The 16,170-nt window shown below is 37.6% G+C and overlaps 1 protein-coding gene across 1 annotated transcript in view; it reads left to right on the forward strand.

Moving 5' to 3' along the window:
• Nucleotides 1-16,170, forward strand: part of LOC150098392 (cAMP and cAMP-inhibited cGMP 3',5'-cyclic phosphodiesterase 10A-like) — a 534,534-nt gene that overhangs the window by 261,865 nt on the left and 256,499 nt on the right. The gene's annotated exons all lie outside the window — the stretch shown is intronic.

Raw genomic sequence — 16,170 nt, forward strand, 5'->3', positions numbered from 1 at the left:
ATTTACCCAGCTCAACTTCAGTGTGCTGACCAGCTTGCACTTGTTCTCTTTCGTGTGACATCCATTGTTGTTATTCTACTGTTTTTTGAATTGTTAGTTACACTGAAAGTCTATGTTTCAGGTCAAAATATCCAGTTATGTAGATTAGTAATAAACTTCTGTACCTACATGTGCATTTAGTCTATTTACTGTGCATTCTTACTACTTTTATCAGGGAATATTCCACTCCCCATGCAAATAAAGGCACTTCTAACTTTCTTATTATTTACTTGTGCATTTCCAGGAATGGCTTGATTCCCTTCCCCTTGTTCTACAATGTGAAAAATCATTCCAGTGTCCATCCAATACCTCTGAGAAGTATTTAGTGGACCTTATACAAGGTAATCACTCACCTACATGTCATTATCCTTCTTGGTATTGCAGCAGTTGGTTTTCTACTGACAACCCAAAAGATATATATTTAATATCTGTTGCCACCATTGCAATATATCACTAAAAATTAATATCTGCCATCACTTCAAGATCCTTTTGCCTTTTCCACTATCTCCATTATAGTTCCACCAGTAAGGCATGTAGCCTCTGTGGATCCCAAAATTATAAACCTTATATTTAGCTACATAAATCCTCCAGAAGAGCCACAACTTCAGTGCTATTATTATCTCCTCTGCCTCATCTTCAACTCCTTTGCAAATAGTTGAACAATCCACCTCCCTGCAGTCAGTTAATAAAGTTGAACAGTAATTGTTACTGAATTCTGCAGAACTTGACTTATAACCACCCTTCTCCCCGAAATGATACATAACTCTGCGATATCATACAGTCAATTCTGATAAACCTGTACATTGCAGTTCAAATATCAGTTAAGGATTTGGTATATCCTGTGAAATGCCTTTATAAAATTTGGTATCCTGTGAAATGCCTTTCCTTCATCAATAACTCTTTTTACTTTACTGTAAAAAGCAATTCGATTGCTGAATCAAGAGCACCTTTTAACAAACCCTGGCTTGGCCAATCATCACAGATATTCTCATCTGCTCAATTCCACATACAATATCTTATTAATTTTTGCAAAATCTTTGCCACAGAAGAAATGCAAACTGGTGTACATTCTGATGCTGTAATGCCTGTAGATTCATGCAAATAAACCTTCTCTCTTTCTTACCATTTGCTTGCACAACTTCCAAGCATGGCTTAATTCCTTGTCCTATTCGAGATTATGCCAAACAATGGTAGTAGAATGTTAATTTTTACCCCTCTTAGGGACTCTTTGGGTACTGCTTACATTAACTGGACTGTTAATTAAGAATTTTAAGCAAAATTTGATTTACCTAGGGATGCTAAGATTAATCTGGAAAAGTTTATAGATATTTAAAAAGGAGTGAAGATTCGAAAAAAAATTTAAGTGTAATCAACTATTGAAATTTTGAACAATTTAGCTGCATTGCAAGAAAATTTTAATGTGGGGGGGGGATAGGCCAGTCTGCAGAACTGAGGTAAATGGAATGAAAGATGAATGGAAGTAGTAGGTCCCGCAATTTAACTGTAAAAGGATGTTGGACAGCTATTGTTAGTTTTGCTGAATAGTACTCGTAGACATAATGTGGAAAGTGACTTCTGAGATGGTGAAGAGTCTCTGAGAATAGGGATCATCAGTTAGCTGAAACGTCCTCTTCTGAACAGTATCAAGAATTATTAGAAAGGTTCTGGGTGCACCAGCAAAAAAAAAAAAAAAAAAGTGCAATATTCCAAGATTGGAGATGGATTTGTGCAGAGATTTAGTAACTGGACAGATGAAAAGTAACGTCTTAAGCAAAAAAAGATACCAAATTTTTTGAAGCCGAGGGTGCTGAAAACTGATGTAGTTATGAAAGGCTAGAAGCAAGTGTCACTCAAAGAAGTGAGATTTGGTGTCGACTGTTAAGATAAGTATTGTTATCAAAGGTAAAGAGAAAGAACCAATGTGTTTTTCATGAGTAAAAAGGCAAAATTGTGTTTTGGAAGCATTGAAGATGGCTAGGTTGTTATAACCCAATATAAGGAATGGTATAGAGATCGATGTTTAGGGCATAGGAGATGATCTTGAGATCTTTGAGCATTGTAGGTTTGTCATATGAGTAATAGAGGTACTATTATCAGCAAAACTGTGGATAGGATTTGAAATCAGTGAGAGAAGGTCATATATATATATATATATATATATATATATACAGGGTGTTCGGGATAAATTTGACAGTTTCGTAAGGAAAAAGAAAATCTTCTTTGTATCTATTAAATTTAATGAATTGACAAAAAAACATTACAGGCAGAGTTAATTACAATACTATCAACAAGATTTACTCAAAATAACCACCATTAGCATCGATCACAGCTTCAATTCTGCTTCGGAACCTCGAACAAGCTGATGCTACAGTCTCCCTGGGAAGGGCCACAAAAACTGTTTTAATTTTATCCATTAACTGGGCTTTTGTATTACTGGAAGTGCGATTGGTGTCTTTTTCAACTGCGCCCCATACAAAATAATCCATGGGGTTAAGGTCTGGGGAGTTTGGAGGCCAAACATTTGGACTGGTGAAGTCGTAGAAATTTTCAGACAACCATTTTTGACTTTTCCCAGAGGTGTGGCAAGGGGCCGAATCCTGCTGCCATACGTACGGCCTACCATTGGCTACCCTTGTTATCCAGGGCTTGACTACAGTTAGCAACTCCACGAACAAAGCCCGAATTCCAATGCCAGGGTTCTTCAACACCTGTTCCTGCAGATTTGCGAGGAATTCTGCTGTACGAACGCAATCAAATCGTCTGCTAGGGATCTTTCTTCTTGCTACATCCTCGTAGTCACCATTGCAAGTCTCTAGTTCATGCCTGATTGTTTTTACTGTATTCAGGGAGCATTGGGCAGCAGTCGTAATATCCTTATTTTGATGGCGGGCACGAATCATCATGATACAAGTTATTCTCTTCCATGATTCAGGTGGGTTCCAGCTATCCATCCTTTCTGACATCTTGTATATGAATGAAGAAGGGTCCAAACTTTTAAATGAAGAGAAGTGTGTGTTAATACATGTAACTTACGGAAAAATATAATTAATTATAAATATGTCAAATTTATCCCGAACACCCTGTATATATGAGGAGGTTGGGTATGGATAAAATAACAGAGACATAAAAAACGCCTGCATTAATAGGAAAATCTGAATACAGAACATCGGCAGCGAATAAACCAAGAGGAAATTTGGCTATCCAGTTACAATAGGCTGAAGCCAAATCATATGATGGCAATTGCTGAAAAGCTCTTGATGCAAAAGTCTATCAAATGTCTTAGAAATGTCAAGTGAACAGTACAAATTTCTTGAAACCTTTCCATGATATATCCAGAGGTAGGTAGTGGAGAGGAGATCTGCTTTGAATCTTGACTCTGAATCCATATTGGTGATCACTTATTAGTTAGCAGTTTTCTAGGTGTTGAAGCAGTTGACTGTTGATGAACTTGGCCATTATTTTAAACTGCACTGATGTGAGAGTGACTGGAGAGAGAGTCAGACTGATGAATGATTCATCTCATACCAGCATACTCCAAGCTTTCACACAGCCATTTCGTTTCTGCTACAAGCTTCTTCTGTAAATATTTCCATAGTAAATGTTCATCAGAGTAGCATTCTCTCTCTCTCTACCAAATCCAATGAAACCACCTGCAGCTATTATCCAACACTCCTTCACAGTCCAACTTCAAACGTATAGAACAAGTTCCTTCCTTCTCTTTTTCCTGCTGCTGCTGTACACCCTCTGTCCAAAAAGAAACTGAACTTTTCGAAAATAGAAGAAACTAGTGGCACTACCTGTTATATCTTTTTGTTGTCGAAAGTGGCAACCTTCATTAGTGTTGTGTCAACTGTTTATGACATTTGTTTCATTAGAAGTTATAGTGCCAAGAGTGATAGTGTTTTTTGCCAAACGGTCGGTCGTCATGATATTCATGCCATACGCGACAAATTCTCGCTGTCAATTGCTTCAAAACTTTGAGATAAAACTCGCCATTGATTGTTTTGGCCAGGCGGAACGAATTCTTTGTGGATAATGCCCTTGGAATCGTAGAAACAAATCAGCATTGTCTTTACAGCATCTCAAAAGCGACTTTTTTTTGGATGCCCCTCTTCTGGTGGTCTCCACTCAGCACTCTGGTGCTTTGTTTTGGGCTCGTACTCAAACCACCATGTTTTGTCACCAGTAACGGTCGTTTCAAGGAAGTTTGAGTCCTTACTACGGTTTTAATTGAGGTCCTTGCAGTATTCAATATATTTTTTGGTCTTCGGTCAGCTTGTGGGGAATAAATCGCGAATTCAATTTATGAAGGCCCAAACTCTCGGTCAAAATGTTGTGCACAGTTGATTTTGGAATCCTCAATTCATCTTCAGTCAATCTCACAGACGATTTTGGGTTTTCTTTGATGAAATCACACACTTTTTGGATGTTAACTTCGCTTAGTCCAGTTTTTGGACGATCCGGCTTTTCGTCGTCCTCAAGCGTCTCACGACCACTTTAAAATCGTTTAAACCACTCGTAAACTTGAGTACAGGATAAGCATTCATCACTATATGCTTTTTGAAGCATTTGATGCGTTTCGGTGAAACTTTTACCAAGTTTAACACAAAAGCCAATCGCAGCTCTCTGTTTGAAACTCATTTTCCGACCGTTCGTCAAAACACACTGTCACTCTTGGCACTATAACTCGGCTTCTAATGAAACAAATGTCATAAACAGTTGACACAACACTAAGGAAGGTTGCTACTTTCGACAACAAAAAGATACAACAGGTCGTGCCACTAGTTCTGTTTTCGAAAAGTTTGGTTTCTTTTTGGACAGGGTGTATTCTGAAACAGGCTTCAAATCTAATATGAACGAGTTCTTTTTTTCTCAAATCCTCTTCCCAGACACTGTTCTAGCATACTATAGGTTGACCAACCAACTTTTTGTGTTTGTGCCCAACATAAAACATTTTTTAAAAAATTAGTTGATAGTTTGATGGCAGACACTTATTTCTTTTTTAACTTACATGTGAGCCAGAACACTATAACCCTACCTAGTAACATGTTGGGCCTCCTTTGGCCAAGATAAGGACTTGCAGCCTTATCTCAGCTTGGCATTGACTCCACTAGACCATGGAAGTGTCTTGATGTATTCTGGACCAACTAGCAAAATGAAGTCAGTGGTCAGCTATTTAGTAGGGTACTGCATCAACTGGCAGATGCTACATTCTACATGATCCTACAAATATGCAATAGGATTCAAATCAATTAGAGAATTAGGTAGTCAGGTGCACATGTAAAATGCTCTTTGAATCATGCTTGAACAATGCAAACTTTGCGATACAGGTTGTTGTCTTGTCTTGCTGGAATAATCCAGATCTGTCATTGAGGATCGATATCATCAATACCTAGTCCTACCTAGGTAAGAATTAGTAGTTCGGGTAGTTATCTTTTAGTAACTGTATATATTTCATTTCCATCTTGCCATACTCCCTTTCTTCCAATCTATGTCGCCATAGTTATCCCATAATAATAATTAAAATTAATAAGTATTGACACAAGTAAACTATCCCATAATTGCTCAGCTGCACTCATTGTGCTAATCTGGCAATGCATGATATTCACATCTTCCAGTAGAAGGTATGAATATCATGCACCCCCTCCCCATCTATAGCAGTACCCAAGAATCTTTTGTCTTATTGGCCTATATCTCACATCAGATAGCTTGAAATGAACCATCTCCCTGAGACCTAATATCCTCAACATCTGTTTTTGTTGAAGTTCTTCAATTACCATCAGCAATATCCCTCTTCCTGTTCTATTCCTTCTACCCTCCCTGAAAATACAGTATCTAGTATACGTTTATCCCTGTCACTATGTCATTTTCTGTCAACTAGGTCTTGCTGACAATTTTTCACCACGTTGAGCTGAACCAATGCCAAAAAGTCCTTTCCTTTATTTCTGGCATTTGAGTTCACATTTCACATCCTGTTGGGCTCATATTTACTCTTGCATAATCTCATTACCATTCCATTCAGATTGAAACTTGCAAAACTCCATTCAGCATTGAATAATCTTTTCTGTGCACACACTCGATTATCCTATGGATGACTGTATATACAAGCAAAATCAAGAGCGTATAAAACAGCTGCAAAAGTTGGAGTTAAAATAAACCTGGATAAAACAAAGTTCTTAAACTTAACAAATTCCAGAAAGAAATTAAAATTGACCAACATTAGTAGAATTAAGAATTTTACGTATTTGGGAGCTAATGCTGATATTAAGGGTAAAGCTGATTAGCACGTAACAAAAGCAAATACTAATTGAATAATATATGGAAATTATCTAAATATTTTAATAAATGTTTTAATAAAACCATATTAAAGATCTTCAATAGCAATTCCTAGGCCATATTAAATCAAAAATATTTTGGTCACAATCTATAAAATATAGAATGAACAAGCATAGAGAGAAACAATTAGTAAAAGTATTGCTGGTCCAGTTGTCTGAATAGTTATTTTATTTATTCTTATAGGATTCCTCTCCCCCTTTCTTCCCTGTCACTTTGAGGGGGCAGGTTGAGCCCTCCTAATGAGATATTAGGTATATATATTTTATGACTGCAAATTTGTGTGTGTTTGCGGGACCGGTTTGTCTGTTGTGAGGGACGAAAAAGTTGAGTTTCTGGGTGAAAACATTCTAGCTCCATATGAAAACGGCTGAAAACACCTTTAGTCAGAAGAGACCAGATAAAAGTTCCTCGCATCATAGACCTAAATCAAACCAAGGTCTTTCCAATGAAAGGGCTTTGTCTACACTGACTTAGCTATAAAGGCTATATCTGAATAGTTAATATACCCATTATCCAACCATCAGGCTTCAAGTTTGAATCCTACTATGGGTTTTTGATTGTCTTCATGTGAGAGATGAATTTCATTGCTCAGTGGTAGACTACTGTCTTGCTTATTGAAAGTCTGAAATGGGTAGAAAAATTTCTGTTCTAAAACAGGATTTCAGACTGAAAAAAAAAAAAAAAAATCTTTAGCCTACCTATGTAGGCTTTTCATCGATTGGAGTCGCACAAAAAAAAAAAAGTTATATTCTATATGCAATATTTAAAGAGAAAAAAATTCCAAATGACTAGCAAAAGAACTTAGAAGTATCAATTGTGAAAAAGGGAATCAGATGAGAATTCAAAGAAATATAGAGGAATATATTTGCTTGGCAAAACATTAAAATTGTGGACAAAAATTTTTGGAAATAATATGAGGCCTCCATGGAGTCAAAATTCTTGTCAGGAAGTCCATACTTGTGAAAAGATCATCAAATCGTTTTAAACCCATTCATAGTTTCTGTCCTCATCACACTTTTAGGGAATGCATTCCACTCACCATGCAAAGAATGTTCTCCTCATCCCCACTCATACTCCTTTTATATGGCTTCCAGGCCTCTTTATCTATTCTTGTTTCCCTCTACTTTATTTCAATTACATCTGCTGTCCATCTTCTATTCACAGTGGTCTGAGTAGCATTCTTCCCTCAACTGTCCTCGTATCCCGCATTCTATAGACCTGATAAAGACTTAGTGAACCTTCTCTGGAATCTAAGATATCCTCATCCCACTTTAAAACCATTTAACCAAAAACTGTAATCCATGTGTGGCCTGATCAAGTCCTTATACTAAGGAACCATAACCTCTTTACTTCTACATATCAAGATCCTCCTCATCGTTGCCATTATCTGTCTTGTGATGTTTTTACAGTTTTAACAATCTGACACCTGAACTTCAAGCCTGTCCCACCATCACTCCTGGTTCTCTTATCTCTTCCACCATCAAAATTTTCCCATTAATCCTTTAAGCAATATATATGTTAGTATGCTTCTACATTCAAAACAATATTAACATATATATATATATATATATATGTATGCATTCAAATTTTAACTGTAGTCATCATCATCATCAAATTCCTGACATACACACTTAAGGGGTGTACAGGATATGATAGTATTACATGAAAAATTTAAATCATTACTAACTTCCTATCTACAATTTTCTGCCAATTCAGTCTGTTACCTGTCAAAACTCCAACATTATCAGATCTTATATTTCTATCTTCTAAGGCACTTTTTACTGTATCAATCCAACTATATCTTGGTCTTCCTCTGGGTCGTTTATCCTGCCAATCTGGCTGGGAACACTTATTTAGCTAATCTTTCCTCTCCCATTCTATTTAAGTGACCATACCACCTGAGATTAGCTCTGTTAATGCATTCTTGAATGCTGACAATGTCAAGTTATTTCTAAATATTCTCATTTTTAATATGATATTGCCATTGATGCCATCTGTTCATGCCCCCTAATCTTTCTCAGGACTCTCATATCTGCAGTCTCTAGTCTTTGGTCAAGTATTTTACTTGTGACGCAGCTCTCAGAACAATAAAATTGGTTTGAATACTGTCATGTATACAGCTAATTTAGTGTTTTGGCTAATTTCTCTCTTATTCCATATAAATTTATTCAGTTGACTTCCTACCATACCAGCTTTGTTGATTCTGTTGTCTATTTTCTGACCTAATGTCCAATCCTCACCTTCTCGTGATGCACCCTGTTGGGTATCTACCTGGATACTGAACGAACGAGGATGGGCTGGCAATTTGGGATTTACCCGACCAAATGGTATTCTTATTGGCTTAAACCAAAATATAAAATGATGGTACAACATGACAGAATTTCATGCTTGTTGGGGCATTGCTTGGTTAAACAAGGCCCCCTTTGTTTTCGCCAGGGAACCAGAGTGAACAGCGTAAAGCTAGCTACTGGAACAAATCTAAAAGCACACCCCAGCTCAACATCACCAGAGATAAAGATCGGTACTATCAACATAGAAGCCTGAATGGCAAACAAATGGAGCTAGCTGAAGAATTAGAGTACCAGATCAACATAATAGGGGTGACCGAAACAAAAAAGACAGAAACTGGTGAGATCTTTCTGAGCAATAAATACAAAATGTTATATTCAGGCAATGACAATCAAGGAAAAGAAGAAGAAGCCATAGTATTCAAAACAAAATACGAGGCTAATCTTCTTGAATAGCAGGCAGTCTCAAGTAGAGTGATGTGGGAAAATATCAGAATGGAGAATTGGACAACGAGACTCATTTGTCCAAGGTTCTACTAAGGTAGAAGTGGAGGAATTTTTTGATGCTTTAGAAAAAGCAACTGACACAATGAAAAAGGAAAAGTTGGTCTTTGTTGGGGATCTAAATAGCAGATTGGAAATGATTGTCAGACATGCAAAAATATTTTGGGAAAATTTGGAGAATAGAGCAAAGCCAATAATAATGGCAAATACCTGCTAGATTTCTGCTCAGGACATGGACTGGTTATTACTAACGCTATGTTCCAACATAAAAATGTGCTCAAATTCACATGGAGAGAAGAGGCAAGAAATAAAAGTATCATTGACTATGTTATTGTTAATAGTGATGTCCTGGTGCAGGACACCAGAGTATACAGAGGATTTGAAATTGGAAGTGATCACTGTTTAGTCTTGAGCAGGATAAAATTGAATTTCATATTGAAAAGAATAACATGTAAGAAAGTTTTAAAGCGAATATAAGTTGAGCAACTCTCAGATGTGAACTGTAGACTAAAATACACAAAGATTATTCAAGAAAAAATGAAAGAGTTTGAGAACAGGAACCAAACCTTGAAGATTCAGTGGCAAGCCTTCAAGAAAACCTGATTGATTCAGCCAGAGAGGCAGTAGTGAAGTTGTCTGCAAGGATAGAAAAATTAGAACTCCATGGTGGACACAGGAGGTTAAAGAGGCAGTGAAGGAAAAGAAGAAGAAGAAAGCATATCAAAAGTTCCTGGCAAATAAGTCAGCTTGTGCTCTTAGAGAATACAGAGACAAATGCAAGAATGCTAAACACTGTGTAAAACTAGCTAAACAAAAGTCATGGGAAGACTTTGGCAAGAACATAGCAAATAAATATCAAGAAGGTGGTTAGATATCCTGGAGGTTGTTGAAGAAGCTTAGAAATGGAGGAAAGAGTATTGTAAAAGGAGTTAGAGATGATAAAGGTGACATGAAAACAGGAGAAAAAGATATCCTTGAAGTATGGAGTAATTACTTCAAAAAATCGCTAAATGAAACAAGCAGTGATAGCACAGTGGTAAGAAACACTCAACAGGCATTCAGTCAGGAATACATATCCATACTTGAAGTAGAAATAGCCATCAAAGGCTTGAAATGTGTGAAAGGCAGCAGGAGTAGAAGATATTCGACCAGAAATGCAGAAGTATGGTGGTATAAAATTCTTACAGTGACTGCACTGCATAGTTCAGAAAGCCTGAACAGACGGATGATTTCCCAATGATTGGAGTAGAGCTCTAATAGTACCCATATATGAAAAGGGAAATAAAATTGAATGTGAGAATTACAGAGGTATTTCCATACTGAATGTTTCTGGCAAGATCTATGCAAGTATACTTGAGAAATGGTTGAGAAGAATTGTGGAAGAAAAGCTTGGTGAAGAGCTTTTCAAAAACATGGTACGAAAGAAAATTTAAAGTATCCTGCGAAATCCTGATAAACCACCCAAATATCAACAATAAAGATGGTATGAAAATTCCAAGGATCTGGATGGCACACATTCAGCCAACCTAATATGAAAGATTCAACATTAGTCAGGACTCTAGCCAATCCGCTAATATTAGAAACCTTTCCACTCCAACTGGCTGGAATGATGTTAATATATGTATATAGTAGACAACACAAATAATAGGACCCTAGCGTTGATGTATAATTTTTTTTTTTTTTTCTCACCAGAGGTCAGGCCAACAATTGTGGTAGCGGTTAGTCAGTGTCTTTAACGAACCAGTATGATTGTAGTATAGCTTGTTTCTTGTGTATATTTGTACGCTCCAGAAGATGACCTTGACATAAAGGTCGAAACGTCGAATTGTAAAATTTTAGTAATATTAAACTAAAGTTTTTATTCAAACACGGTAGTTGTCTCCATAATTTCCAAAAATGCTTTCTTACATGTTCTTGTTTTGAATATCAAATTCAATTTTATCCTGCTCAAGACTAAATGGTGATCACTTCCAATTAAAAATCCTCTGTACACTCTGGTGTCCTGCACCAGGAAGAAAATATCACTGTCAACAATATCATAGTCAATGAGACATTTCTTATTACTTGCCTCTTCTCTCCATGTGAATTTGTACACATTTTTATGTGTTGGAACATTGTGTTAGTAATAACCAGTCCATGTCCTGAGCAGAAATCCAACAGGTATTTGCCAGCCATTATTATTAGCTTTGATCTTTTCTCCAAATTTTCTTAAAATATTTTTCTATGTCTGACAATCATTTCCTACTCTGCTATTTAGATCCCCAACAAGGATCAACTTTTCCTTTTTCACTGTGTCGGTTGCTTTTTCTAAAGCCTGAAAAAATTTCTCCACTTCTACCTTAGTAGAACCTTCTGTGGGACCATAGGCACAAATAAGTCTTTGTCCAGTTCCCATTCTCATATTTGCCCACATTACTCTACTTGAGACTGCCTGCCATTGCCATTCAGGCTTATGTTGATAGTACCAATTGGTTCCCTGGCAAAAACAATAGGGGCCTTGTTTAACCAAGCGATGCCCCAACCAGCATGAAATTCTGTCATGTTATACCATCATTTTATATTTTGGTTTAAGCCGATAGGAATACGATTAGATCTGCTTAATCCCAAATTGCCAGCCCATCCTCATTCATTCAGTGTCTAGGTAGATATCTAAGAGGGTGCACCATGAGAAGATGAGGATTGGACATTAGGTCAGAAACCCTGTTCTCTATGTTCCTTTAAACGCTATGTGGAGGTATCCTCTCAGTACAGATTTAACTCTTAAGCACCCCTTTTAACTGTAGTAAAGATGTCAGTTTATATTGGCTTTTGAGGTTTCGTAAGAAGATGTGGCAATCTCTTAGCAACATTTCCAATTTTTTTCCATGTATTTATATATCACAGAAGGTTAGATATAGCTTTCATCTGTAGTTATATGAGATAACTACAAATGAAAGCTATATCCAAACATTGCAACATTAAACTGACTAACTGCATTCACTTATCCACTCACCAATATTCCCTTCAAACTGCATGGGGGTGTGGTTGCACTGTGACTAAGATGCTCTAAACCCTTAAATTCCTTAGTAGAACTTCTTAGTAGAACTTTCTGTGGGACCATAGGCACAAATTAGTCTCATTGTTCACTTCCCCATTTTCATATTTGTCCACATCACATTACTTGAGACTGCCTGCCATTCAAGAAGATTAGCCTTGTACATCCAGTATTAGTAATAACCAGTCCATGTCCTGAGCAGAAATCCAACAGGTATTTGTCATTATTATTATTAGCATTGCTCTTTTCTACAAATTTTTCCAAAATATTTTTTATTTAACAAAATATTTAAGACTGAATTGTTGCTGCACAGCTGAAATATTTTTTCTTCATTAGGAAAGAAAAGCAAAAAGTTTTTTTTTTTTTTTTTTTTGCATTCCATTCCTGATGCTGTACTTATTCTAATTGGTTTATCAACTTCCATTAGATTGGTCCTGTTAGGTGATGTGATCTTTGCCAGCTGGCAGGCCTCATTAGGAACGAAATAGGCAGCTTTCCTATTTCCAAATGGATGGGAAAGTGATGATTGGCTGGCACAATTGCTTTCTAGTCACCTATCAACAGAAACCTTAAGTTATGTGAGATAGACTCAAAACCCTGTACATGTCATTTTTTTTGTAATGATGTCGTTACAAAAAAAACTTGAAAGTGCCACATAGTCATCAGGTCTTGTAAAATTTTTATTTTTATTATTCAGGCCTACATGGAGTCAAAAGACTCATTGTGAGAGGGTCATCATAGGAAACACAAAGTCTGTCATACCACTCCTTGAGCTCATTGACCGTTCTTGCTCTCACTACTCTATCAGGTAATGCATTTCACAGTTCAACCACCGTCCATGCAAAGAAAACACTCCTCATCCTCTTGCTTACAGCTTCCTTTTGCTGAGGAAGGAGCAATGACAAGGGGCCATTCCTTCCAGGAATGGCCCCTTGTCATTGCTCCTTCCTGCTGTTCCACCAAGCGAAAGAACTCCCCAGTGTCAACCCTGTAACTACCTCTCAACAGTTTGGCTCAATCATATCACCTCTCCTTCCTCTATCTACCAAACTCTGCAGTCCACATTCCTTCAGCCGATCCTCATAACTAGCATTGTACAGTCCTGAAACCATCTTTGTTATCCATCTCTGTACCTTTTCCACAGTTAATTTATTCCCCTTCAAATCCTGGGGACCAAATTTAAGAACAGTCTAAGTTCTAAGTGTGGTCTGATCAGAGTCTTATACAATGGAACAATAACTTTTTTATCTCTGCAGGTCAGCATCCTTCTCAGTATTGCAGCAATCCTGTGGGTTACCTTCACCAACTTTGGAATATGTTCCCTGAATTTCAGTGTTCTATCAATCACCACACCCAGATCTCACCTCCCCTACTTCCTCCAGTACATTTCCTAAAATCGAGTATGCAGCCTCCCATTGATGTATCATAAACTTCAAGACCTTACATTTTGCTGCATTAAACTGACACTCCCCATTCATTCGCCCATCAGTCTAGTTTATTCAAATCCTCTTGCAGGACTGCCACATCTATACTGTTACTAATAACTATTCCCAGCTTCACATAATCTGCAAACAACTGAATATCCCTCTGCAATCCATTGACAATGTCATTGATATAGAGGTTACACAATACAGCTTCCAGTACTGAGCCCTGTGGGATCCCTTTTGTAACCTCCCTCCTTAATATTGTCCCACCATACACAACTCTGTGATATCTATCAGACAGCCAATCCTAAATCTAGTCTGCTAACCTGACATCTAAACCCATGTGCTGCAAATTGAATATCAGCTTATCATGTGGCACCCTGCCAAATGCCTTTGCAAAATCCAAAAAATGGCCATGTATGCCTTTCCCTCATCAACTGATCTTGTCACTTATTATAAAAGGCAATCATATTACCAAAGCAAGAGCACCCCTTAATAAATCCATGTTGACTTTCACAGATAACATTACCCTCATCTGCCCAATGTATATGGTCCCTCACTGATTTCCCCAAGATCTTAACAACTACTGATGAAACACAAACTCGAATATAATTAGACGTATCCAGTCTGCTACCACCCTTATACAATGGCAGTATCTTACCTTCCTTCCATTCCTTGGGTACCTTTCCCCGTAGCCAGACTTTCATTGTAAAGCCCAGTCAACGGAACTGTCAATTCTTTAGCACGTTCTCTCAAAACCCGTGGTGAAATACCATGCAGTTCCACAGCTTGACTGACATCCAGGGCACTCAGTATTTGTAATCTCCTCTCCTCTAAACCTCGAACCTGCCCTATCCCTCTAGTATTAAAACTTATTTCTCCAGAATGAAATATTCCAATAAAGTCTTTACTGAACATCCCCACTATCTGCTCTGCATCATTCACTCTATTCCCATTTTTATCCCACAATGTCATTCTTGTACAATCATTTCTCTTCCTACTGGCCACACAGCTAAAATATTCCCTAGGATTTTCTTTGGATCTTAGTGCCAATCTCTTCTCATATTCCAGTTTCGTCTTCCTTACCATATTCACTCTCCTGGTCTGAGTCTTATATTCTTCATGCATCTGCTCTCCACTCCTCTCCGTATAGCTCTTCCTTAACCTCTTTTTCACCTGCAATTCCTGTTTGATATTGCTTGTCATCCACTTTACACCAAATCGTGTCCACTTTTTCACTAGTAGAATACAGCTTACTATTGCTGCTAACAAATATTCCTTCACAATTTCCCAAGCACTAATGATATCCCAGCCGTCCAATTCTGCCTTCCATGGAACTACCCCCAGTTGATATCTAAGACTATTATAATCACCTGTCTTGCAATTCCACATACATTCCCTTTTATTTGATAATCCTGCATGGCTATTCATCTTTCAAGTCAAAACCACATGGTGACTCTCTCTCCAGCAGTGGGGAGAGATGTGATCTCAGTTAAACTCAGCTCTTCCGATGCTATGACCAAATCCAAAACTCTTGAACCTCTTGTTCCCTCTATTACGTGTTGCCTAAGATATCTGTCTCTCAAGAATTTCAGAAATTCAATTTCCTTTTTACTGCATGCATTTTCCTCTTCCCATCTTTTATTGCTGTATTTAAAATCTCTCATAAACAATCATTCTTCTTGAACTTGCCAAGCTCAACTGTATAAACATCTCCTGCTCCCCACCATCTGTGCTTCTTGGCTTGTAGCACGCTTAGAGGACATAAGTCATCACTTATCATAAGCAGTACTCCACCACATTTTCCCTTCCTATCCTGCTGAAAAAATTCTGTACCTTGCTACTTCTATTCCTGTTATTATATCATCTTCGATCAACCACGTCTCAGAGACTCCAATAATCTTTGACTAGACTCATGCTATCAGCACCACCCAATTCATCTCGTTTATTTCAGATATTCCTGGCATTAGTATAAAGCATACAAATGTCACTGCTTCTATACCTATCGTCATCTCCTCCAGACTCCACTGGATTCACTTTTACCTGATGTCGTTCCCCTTCCCCCAACACCCATTCCCAGAGAGGTTACCATCTGCCCTAGGAATTCTAATTTCCCTACATTGACACACTGACTCCTTCAGAAAACAGCATTCTCTTCAGATGCCTATGTCCTTCCTCAATTCATATGCAAACGATCTCTTGCATACAGTTCATTTCTGTCCTCAAATGCCCTCCAGGCATCCACATATTATAATCCTCTCTCCTGAAAATTCTGGCTATTATGCTATTCATTATTACTGCTCTTCTGCTTGGCTCATCATTATCATACCAGGGTAACACACCATCTTTCCTCTCTGTTTTTTTTTGTATAACCTCAAGCATGAATCTCAGATCTCTCGCCACCCGATTTTAATACAAATTTTTCTGCTTAGAGCAATTGCAGGTCCATGCAGCTGTAAAAAAAAAAACTGTAAAAGAAAAAAAAGGGAATATTACCATTTGCATAGTTTATTGAGATCTTCCTGCAAGGCTGCATCATCTGCTT

Source organism: Typopeltis vanoorti, chromosome 15 (genome assembly GCF_054136105.1).
Source record: "Typopeltis vanoorti isolate ZY-2024b chromosome 15, IOZ_Tvanoo_1.0, whole genome shotgun sequence".
NCBI lineage: Eukaryota > Metazoa > Arthropoda > Arachnida > Uropygi > Thelyphonidae > Typopeltis > Typopeltis vanoorti.